Genomic DNA, 11,426 nt, shown 5'->3' on the forward strand with positions numbered 1-11,426 from the left:
ACCTCAGTTCACTTGTAGTCGGTGACAGGAGAAGTTCAAGATGGATACTGGGGTTTGATTGTAGTTTTATTGACTTCAAGGGAAAGCTCAAGATGAACACTGCTTGTATTACACAAGAGCGTTTATATGCTTGCTAACTTCTCGCAGCCTCTCTTGCTAGACTCCCCTTCTCGCTCTCTCTTCTCCAACTTCCTAATTCCTTCTGACTCTCCTCCTCTTTCTTTCCGTATATAAGGACTTCCATCACATGGGCTACACTGTTCTAGAAGCCTGTGTGTGTGTGTGTGTGTGTGTGTGTGTGGTCACGAGGCACTGCTTGTGGGCTGTTGTGCTATGTGAGACATTCCGGAGAGGTGCTAATGTCATTTCCTTTGGGCCCTAGGTTTGACCTACCTAACTTTTAGATTATATATGTATGTTGCTAGCTACGAGCAATATGTATTAAAATATTTTAGAGTCCTGACAACTGAATGCAACATACAGGCCGGCACTGAGCATCGGATACCTTTCCTGAACAGTAAGCTTAAAATGAGCCATGAACAGATATACTCGTATTTTAAAAGCATAGATGGCTTTCGCCATCAACCTGGCTTGGTAGAATGCACCATCGTTCGAATGTTAACTGAGCCGTCTTGGACTTCACCCAAGAACAGGAATGCTAGAAACAGTTTTGTGTAATCATCCCTAGGGTGGGAATTCTGCTCCACTGCTGACTTGAAATACTTGACTGGTGACCCCTTTGCCTAACCAAGATCACCACTATCAGTGAATCACTGGACAAGATCTTCATCTTCTGTGACTGGAATCCAACGGGCCTTGTCTATGAATTTCCATGCCATGTGAAACTGCACAAAAAGTTCAGTGTTCGGTTCCGATGCTGGCCTGTATGCCTTCTTGAAAACGTCAGACAAGACGATCTCAAGGACATGATCTTGACAAGCTGCCCACAGCAGCTCTCGATTCAGGACTTGCTGTATTTTCACACATGCTCCCTCAGACAGGCCAGTGTTTGAAGCGGTAGTGTCAGATACGATTCCCCTGACGTATTCTCCAAAGCCGTGCACTTGAAGGAGGCTCAGACAGCCATTTGCGAGTGCAGTCTCAGTTTTACGGGTAATGTTTGGGACACCAAGCAGGATTTCTCGATCTTCGCCTGTCACCATGACAGCAGCAATGTCAACCTTCTCAGTTCGGGTTCGGGTTAGGCCAGGCAGCAGCTTATGTCTCAGTGTAAGAGAAGAAGCACAGTTGGCAGTCTGTCGTGTTTTTTTTTTTTTTTTTTTTTTTTTTTTTTTGGCTTTACCTAATGTAATTTCACGGCTCTTAATTCGATGGCTGTGGATAGAGGTTCTGGAGAACGTCATTTCATTCAAGTTTTGACCAGATGCTTTTGCTGAGGCTTCCATCACAAGCATCGCTGTCCTGTCTGATATATTTACTCGATCCAATGTCGAAGTCACCACAGGAGAAAGAAAAGCATAGGCAGCCTCCTTGACCCTCTTTGGCGTCTTTGCTGTTCATTGGTGCTTGGGGGTAAACTCCAGATCTCCAACATCTCCTACTTCCGATGACCAAAAAAGAGGGAATCAATATTCGACGAACCGACTGTCTAAGCCACAGTTTCCTTGTCTCGATCAGATTTTTCCTTTCTCTTCTGCTCTGTCTCCATTCGCCTGCGTTTCAACTCAAAGGATTTCTGGAGCAACTAGTCGAATTTGCCATTGTCGCTTGCATTTGATCTTCCTGCTGACTGGTTAGGAAAGCCCTGTCTTCGCCATTTATGATCTGCATCTGGGCATCTCTCTTGCAGATGTCAAACAGTTCTTCAAGGTCTCCAAAAAAGATGTCTTCCTTCATTCGACGTAACTCTGAATCCTTCAGTCGATTTTTCTGCCGCATTTCATACTACTCGACTAGTCCCAGAAGCTTCTTCTTTCAGTTGCAGATGGTCGAGGTCGGAACAATTGCTGAACTCCAGAAACAAAGAACAGTATCAGTCACTGGAGACGCACTGTCAGATTTGGTTGCTTTCAGGATTATGTGTTGCTAAAAGAAATGCCTGAGCACTTGACCCTTACATGGCAGTCAACAACCAATGATCGTCTCTTCAGGATGACCGATCAACCAGACAGAAGCACTGCTTTGTGCAGTGGTTGTAGCCATATCACCTGCAAACAGAAACCGAACTTGAAATAGAGGAACGCACGCAAAGTACGCAGTACAAAACACCACACACACACACACACACACACACACACACACACACACACACATTTTTTTCCTCACGAGTGAACAGTGCAATGTGCACAACTGCACATTTCACAACCAGTGAATTGTGGGATATCATAGTATTATACTCACGAAAAAAGGTAGGTACTGATGTAACGGAATATGAAGACAAAGGAAGAGCAAGAATAGAATATTATACAAACTCCGTAGGCTGGTTCTAAACGGGAAAGTAGGCTGCAACTGATGGGGTGAAAGGGGAATTGCTGTGAAATTCTGAGGGGAATAAATAGACAAAAGAAAAAAGAGAGAGAGAGAGAGAGAGGGAGGCGGTACACAATCAAATGCCTTCTTATTAAGTACTTGGACAGATTTCCGTAATTAACGCTCACGCCAAGGAAACCCTAACCGTCATCCAGACCTGGCTGTCCAGCTCTCTACATTTCATTACGTTCATCTTCACAAATTTTCTGCCCTCTATCTTTTACCACCAGATGCAGATGAAGTAAATAATCTATTAGTGATACCAGCGGTTGATTGCATTCGGCTTTAGTCATATATATATATTTTTTTTTCAATGAAGTTAAGTGTCTATACCAATGTCCAAATATTTTTATCTTTCTACTTATCTGTTTATCTGCGTATCTGTTTGTCTGTCTGTCTGTCTGTCTGTCTATCTATCTATCTATCTATCCATCTATCTATCTATTGCCAGACGCCTTAATCCTGTAAGGGATGGCCACAAACAGATCGCCTCACGTAACCGTGTCCCCGGCCATTTCACTGCCCTGCTCCTATCTCACACCCCTCCCTCACTCATATACCTTTCCACTCCATTCCCCCATCTAATCCTTGGCCTCCTCCTCCCTCTTTACCCCTTCACCCCACTCAAATACACTCTTCTCGTCAGTCTCTCGCTCTCCATGCTCTCCACATGGCCATACCACCTCGATGTGTTTGCCCTAACGCTTCCCATCACTCTACAGTAACACCACAATGTTCCTTCACTTTCTCATTTTGTCAGTCTGTCTCTCCATGTGACTTCACATGCTCCTCTCAGGTAAGTTATTTCCACTGCTGTCACTCATGGCTTGTGTCCTTCCAACAAGGTCCAAACTTCATCTTCATACGTTAAAGTTGTGACACAACACTGCCATGCGGTAACTTTTTCACTTCCATGCTCACTTCCCTGTTTCTTATCGCTGCTTTCTTTCTTCCTTGTTGTACCCTTTCAAGCACTTCACCCTCTGAACTTCCATCCTTTCTCAACACACTACCCTAGTACTTAAACGCAGTCACATTTTCCATTTCCTCCTCATCCAACTTCACTGTACATTCATTTCTCTCTAAGACCATAATTTTACTCCTCTCTACATTGACCTTTAGATTCCACTTCTTACACACCTTCCAAACTCAATCGCCTTGCAGCTTCGTCTTCACTTGAAACACAGTGTCATCTGCAAACAACAGTAAAGGGAGTTTCCAAACACTGCCCTGTCTCATTAGGGCCGCCCCAACATCCACTGCCCTACCTTGTATCTCTTTCATAACCTAGTTCATATACAGCTTAAACAGCTATGGAGTCATGACACATCCCTGTTTCAATCCAACCTTCAAATACAAAAATTCACTCGGTTCACTATCCACACGCATTTGCAGCATTAGCACCCTCATACATATTCTTCACGGCATTCAACTCCCATTTACTCCATATATTCTCCACATTTGCTTGTCTATCCACCCTGTCATATGCTCTTTCCAAATCCATGAAAGCTGCATACAACTTCTTTCATTTTTCTGGATACTTTTCCACAAAAGACCTAAGGAAGAACATCTGATCCACACAACCTCTTCCCTTTCGAAAACCTCCCTGTTCTTCTCCAGCTAATGCCTCTGCCATCTCTCTTACTGTGTCAATAAGTATTTTGTCTCATACTTTTCCTATTTCACTAAGAAGACAAGTTGCCCTTATGTTTACCACACTTCCTTTTCCAATTTTCCTTTGTACAGGGGAATAATTATTCCTGACTTCCAGTCCTTCACGACTCTACCTTCCTCCCGGGCCAATCTACACATCTTTCACATCATTCTACGAGCTATTATCTCTCCCCCATGCTTCGTCATATCACCACACACTCCATCAATTCTTTGGGCTTTCACGATTTTGACTTTCTTCATTGCTTCCACAACTTCCTTCCCACTGATCTCTCCCTCTCTTCTCACTTCCCTCCTTCTCCTAACCATTCCTCGCCACGTATACCCGTGTTACTTTTATTCTCTGTATTTAACAATTCCTTAAAATGTTCACTCCGTCTTCTCAATTTTTCTCCGTTTTCCACTATGAAACAACCTTTTTTTTTTATCTTTCACTCCCCTACTAAGTTCCTTATCACCCTATCTAACTGTCTTTACCTCATTCCAGATCATTTTCTCCACTTTACACTCCAGTTCCTTCGAAGGTCCTCATCCAATCTCTTCTTACTCTTTCTTACTAATCTTTTCACCTCTCTCCTCCTCTCTGCTTATAACTCTCTCTTCCAGCTCTCAGCTTCACCCATGCCTCTGCTTCCTAACCACTCATTATATGCTTTCTTTTTCTTTTCTTTTTTTCTTTCTTTTTTTTTTTCTGCACCACAGCTTGTCTCACTTCAAATTCCACCATCCTGTTCTTTGCAACCCCTTTCGTCGTCTCTTGACTCCACACACCACTTCACATGCTGCACAGATTTCTTCTGTGAATATCCTGCACACACTTTCCAGCTCCCACATATGCTCCAAATCATATTTACTGAATTCCTCCTCCATTTCATTCTTATATTTTGCCTTTATTCCAACCTCTTGCAACCTTCCTACCCTCCTTGTATGGACTATTCCCTCCTGTCCTTCACTCCTACTATTCATCCATTGCACTGTTACCTTGATTTTCACCACCACCTAGTGGTGGTCAGAAAGCCCACTCCTCCAACCTCTGTATGCTCTAGCATCCACTACATACCTTCTCCTTCTGTCATCCTCTCACACATAATATCTTTTTCCAATCATTACCTTCCGTTCATTCAGTTCACCGCCCACCTTTCTCATCATTCGCCACTTATACCAGTGGATCATTTTGTGCCTAAATGGCTATCACCTACCCCCTTGCCGCACATAATATTGTTAAGAAGCAAGATTTGCCAGTTAGGTAATCGAGCAGCTTCTCTATGTTTCCCAAAGTTTACCGTAGGTTCCAGTACGAGTCAGAGTTGCCAGTTTTCCTATTGTTAGTGAGCATAGTTATTTCGTAAGTTATGCATTAATTTTTGTGCTCTTTTTCTTTATAATGTTTTACTTATGTGATTGTTAAATTTTTTAATTCAGTCTAAGTTTGTATGCTAAACACTTTACAGTGTTATGTAAGAAAGCTCTGGCATGCTTTGATGTCTCCTAATTGGTAACTGTTAAGAGTTGCCCGGTCGAGTTTGTGCTAGAAGTTTCTCGAATAATGCAGGCTTATATAAGGATGGGGAAGAGACTATTTCAAGCTCAGTCGGTTTTCAGTTCAGTTTGAGTGTAGTGCAGTGTCAGTGCAGTGTAGTTTGTATAATTTTCGGTACTTGTGAAAACAGTGAAATGTTGTTGGCAAACAGTGAAGTTTTTATTGAAGTTCGTACATCTCCAGTACATGTGAAAATAGTGAAGTGTTGTCAAACATTAAGTGTAATTGGAGTTAGTAAAGTTTGTATAGCTCCAGTGCTTGTGAGAATAGTGAAATTGGAAAGCATTAACTGTCATTATTTGAAAATATAGAGAGTGAACTTAAGAAGCCATTGTTCAGTTACGACACCTGAGCTGATTCTGCGTACTGTACACCTAAAGGCTGACCATAGGAAGAACAACTCACAGGGCAACGTCCTTCCTTCACTGAACTACTGCTGTTGGAGCCTGTGGCAGTGTGGGAGTAGCATTTTCTGCAGGCACACCGCATTCACTAACTACTCCATCCACATTCACATTTCCTACTTTTCAATTCAGATCACCAATGAAAAACACTCTCATTCCTCTCAAACGTTTCGATGAATGTTTCCTTATTTGCCCAGAACTCTTCTATCACTCAGCTCACACAGTCTTGCATTTGCACATATGCATACACAATCACCCACATTTGTATTGCTACTTCTAATCATACCCACACAATCCTTGAACCAACTGATCCATAATCTCTCATATTCTCCTTCCATCTCTTGCACACAACAATACATAAACTTACTTTTTCCCTCTTTTTCTCACTTACTCCTGCATATATACCTCATCCATACTCCCACTCTCTAACACTCTCACCGGCCCAATTTTTCTCAGGCAATCTACGTATGTCTACTTTTGCATCCTGAAGCTCCTAGACAATCGTTCTTTCTTTCACCTCATCATTTACACCCTTACATTCCACATTCAAAGCCGTACCCTGTCGTTTGTATTATCCTTGGTTGTCACCTGTTGGTCTGTCGTAGTCCAAGGCAATTTTGTGTGTATACAGTATATATATATATATATATATATATATATATATATATATATATATATATATATATATATATATATATATATATATATATATCTATATATATAATATTAAATGAAATTTTGTACCACTTTTCTGAACACCTTCACCATTTTGAAATGTCGTTCATATTCTATACTTTACTCCATGTATTATCTTCCAAGCTGATGCATATTTCTCTCATCATTTGCCTGCATTCTAAATTCAGTTGCTATGTACTCAGTTACACAGAGCATTATTGGCTCCGTTTTGGTCACAGTATCTTTAGGAGTGCGCCAAGGATCGCCAACATCATGCCTACTCTTTATAATTTTTGTAAATGATTTAATAAAAATGATTAAGAACGGATCAGGAGTAGACGGATTTTTATCGTGGGTACACACCCTAGTATTAATGGACGACACTACTTCTGGCCACAACACGAGAAAATATGGTATCAAAGATTAACATTCTCCAAGATTATTGTTCTCAATACGGCATGAAAATAAATGAATCAAAAACTAAATTTTTTGTGATTAACGGAAATAAAGACGACGGTGAACCAATAGATGTAGGTAGTTTATCAGTGAAGTGGTGTGATAAATATGTGTATTTGGGTTGTTTGTTTACTGCTGATGGTTTGGTATCCTCTGCCGTAAAACTACATGCTGTCTCAAAGATGCCACATGTCCTTAAATTTGTGAACTTTATAAAGAAAAATATTGATATCCCATTCATGGTAAAACGACGAGTGTTGGAAGCAGCGTTAATGTCATCACTGTTATATGGTTGTGAGTCGTGGCTCACCGCGGACCTCAAGCCTATAATTAAATTGTATAATTGGTGCCTGAAAGAATTACTTGGTGTACGAAAATCAACTTGTAATGATGTTTGCTGTATTGAAGCAGGATTTCCATCTTTACAACAATTAGTAAAATATAAGCAACATACATTCATTAATAAGATATGGCAATCGAGGTCCGAGATGGGTGACGATCCGCTCATGTTTGCAATAAATACGACACTGAATTATAACACAGTAACATCAAGATTACTTAGAAATTATAAAAATGACCAAGTGACAAGTTTAGAACAATGTAGACAAAACCTTATTGTATCAGTTATGGAAAGTGAATCATCTCGACGAGTGACGTACAAAGATATAAACCCTAATTTTTTGTTGCACCGTGTATATACAGAGAGAAACTCAGTGAATGAAAAACACAGATTATCGTTCACCCGCTTCCGAATCAATGGTCATAGTTTGGCCTGTGAAACAGGTCGCTGGGACAGAAGGGGGCGAGGCAGACTACCTCTGGCTGAACGGTTGTGCCAGTGTGGTCAGGTGCAAACTGAGTCTCATGTAGTACAACATTGTACACTCACACAGCACATTAGGACACAATATGACTTTACCACGATTGATGACTTGTTTTCCGGTCGTTTTACACCCGAAGTAGAATGTAAAATAATTCATGACATTTTATCTGAATATGACTTGTAATAATTATAATGTAGGAGTATATTACTTAAGTACTGAATATGAATAGCCAAACATATTGAGTATAAGACTATTATCATGATTTTATGTGCATAAATAAGGGATAATTGTGTACACATAAGAATAGAAGAAGCCGAATGCTAGTGATACTTATATTTATGATTATCTTAGAATATGATACTTATATTGGACTGCAGTTTTTTTGTAAGAAAATTACTTATTTTATACTTTGTTCAAATGATTTTGTATACTATATGATTTTTGTAAAACAAACTCTGTAATTGCTGTGGTCAATAAACTATCTATCTATCTATCTATCTATCTATCTGTGGAGCCAGAGTCCTTAACTTCGGAAGGGATGGTCATACATAAATCGCCTCCATGGCTCATGATTCACTGTATCAGACTGCCCTCCCTTCAACCTACACCACCTTCTCTCATATACCTCTCCATACTCTCTCTCCCTCTCTCTCTCTCTCTCTCTCTCTCTCTCTCTCTCTCTCTCTCTCTCTCCACTGAAGTTACATTCACTCTACTAGAAAATCTCATTACATTCGCCCCACCTGGTCAGTCCATTAGTTATATTCACATCAGCACCATAGTGTTCCTAAACTTCACCATTTGCGTGTCTGTGTGTTCACTTAACTGCAAATGCACCCTTCGGTTTACCCATTTCCACCCCCGTCTCTTTTGTATTGTGTCCTTGCACAAAGTTAAGCCATATTTCCATATATTCGATTGGGAATCATACTGGTGTTGTGCAACAGCCTCTTTACTTCCATGCAACTTCCAAGTTCCTTAGTGTCCTAATTATTTTTGCATCATTAATTTTCTGTTGTACACTTTCTTGCATTTCTTCCTTTCAGTTGCCGACCTTTCTCTCCCTAAATAACTGAAGGCACACACGTTCTCTATTTCCTGATCTTTGAGCACTCGTGACTTCTGTCTTCTCAATGACCATAAGTTTACTCCTAGCTACATTCAATTTTAGATTTTGTTTCATACACATTCATTTCCAACCCCACTGATAAAGGTATGCAAGTCCCCGTTATTGTTGCTTAATAGAAAAGTATTATTAACAAGCAACATTACAGGCAATTTCCAAACTCTAATCTTTGTTTCTCTCAATGGGGACTTTTCGCCCAGAACTTAGGTTAAGATATTATTAGCCTTCATATGTTTGTAATGTTTTGCCCTGCCCCTTTATGTCCTATTTACGGGTATTCTGGTACGACATAGTTATGCGGTCGACACGTGGTGGCTGGAATGTTTTAAGGCTTATGGCACACGCTATTACGTACTTCCCAATGTATACATCTGAAGCTTCTTGAAATAATTTACCATTTTTGCGTGCTCTTCCACACAAAGTTTCCATTACAGGTAGAGAGAGAGAGAGACGGAATGAGATACGAACGCACACAAAAAATGGCAGAATTAGATGCAGGTCCCCTTGATAAATAAAAGTATCTGCACCCTATCAGTGTGAGACATTACGTTACACGGACTATGCTTTACGGGAATTGACACGGATATACTGGTACTTGCGATTATAACGAGTAGCCAGTTAGTAACATCGAATCCCACACTTTCATACACTATTGCATGATTATGGGAATTTTGCACAATACGCCATTTTTGTGAATTAAATAGGAATGCAAGCACTACCCACTGAACCAGAGACGAAGCATTTCACATCATATCCGACCCCATTGTGCTGATACTTTATTTTCGGGGTACATACATATGTATTATTTTGGCTTGCTCCTCTGTGTCATATTCTGGCACAGCACAGGGACGATGTCGACTTTTATTATGAATTTTTTAAAACTCACTCCAAAGGAACCTCAGTTAACATTAGCTTCTGGAGTTTGTGATATCTCGTCCCGTTTGTGCCTGGTGCTCGAAACGGCGTTTATTCTGGCACGACGCAGGTACGTGATCATTTTTTCCTTGTGGCTTTCTTCTATTTCTTTGTTTTTTTCTGGAGGGGGGTTGGAGGGGGTTACGGTACACTTCACTACCCCTTAGTAACTTTTTCTTTTGGTCTGTCAATGTCTGTTACTATTTTTGTGCAGTGCATTACACAAGTTGGCTATGCGGACAAACAGATACGACCGAAGTAATATATAATTAGACAAAAACATGTCTATACATATGTAATGGCCTCCTATGTCTTATTTACGTAAAATCAGGCACGCTGCAAGTTAGACTTTGACTTTTTTGTTTGTTTCTCTTTTCCCTGTAAATCACTCTAAGCGGTCCTTGACCTCAAAGATCCGGACTAATTGGGGCTATAACCCTGTCCGGATCTCGAAAAATCCGGATCTTCCAGAAACTATATAAATTTGCTCATATGAAAGAAAACTTATGGTGGTTTAGGTATAACTTAATGGAAAATAAAAACAAAGTTATTTTTTTATATTCACCTTGCCAAAGTGTCACTTTCTGTTGTTCATCCTCGGGTTCTAGTGGGGGTGCCTCTGACTTCTTAATCAAAGTCAGAAGGCCTACTACACATGAGCAGTGTGCCTGAAGTATAATAATGTGTACAAATATTTTTTTCGTAAATTTTAATTAATAAATTGTGTATCTTGTAGCCTATGTTTTAAATTGAAAATTTGCCAAGAAATGGTCCGGATCTTCGCAAAATTCGGATCTTTGAAGTCCTGATCTTTGAGGGTTTACTGTATATATATATATATATATATATATATATATATATATATATATATATATATATATATATATATATATATATATATATATATATATCCATCCAACATTTAATCTAGTATTGCCCCACGAGGAGCGTAGGAGCCCAGGGCTTGGCAAGTTGGTCCTGACATTTTGGATGAAAGAGACCAGCCTCACGCATCCCTGAGAGGCCTTGCATGAGCTATAACACCCAACCATCCCTTGGATATCCTTTGCATATAAACCTGCACAGGCTGAATTCGATTGGGGCTCCTTATTTGCCCACCATCATATATTGTTACCACCCAGTGTGGTAAATGGCTTCCTGGTGTACAGGAAACCATTTGGCTTTCTCTCGGTGTATAGTCACCCGGAAACAGAAGAAAGAGGAAATAATGAATAAAAGAAAGACAAAAGAGAAAGGACGGAAAGAAGGAAGAGAGGAAAGGGCAGTCACCCAAGAGCAGCAATACATAGAGCGAGTGGATAGTG

The sequence above is a fragment of the Coenobita brevimanus genome, chromosome 55 (assembly GCF_032717465.1).
Source record: "Coenobita brevimanus isolate Jiangsu-jjx chromosome 55, ASM3271746v2, whole genome shotgun sequence".
NCBI classification, from domain to species: Eukaryota; Metazoa; Arthropoda; class Malacostraca; order Decapoda; family Coenobitidae; genus Coenobita; species Coenobita brevimanus.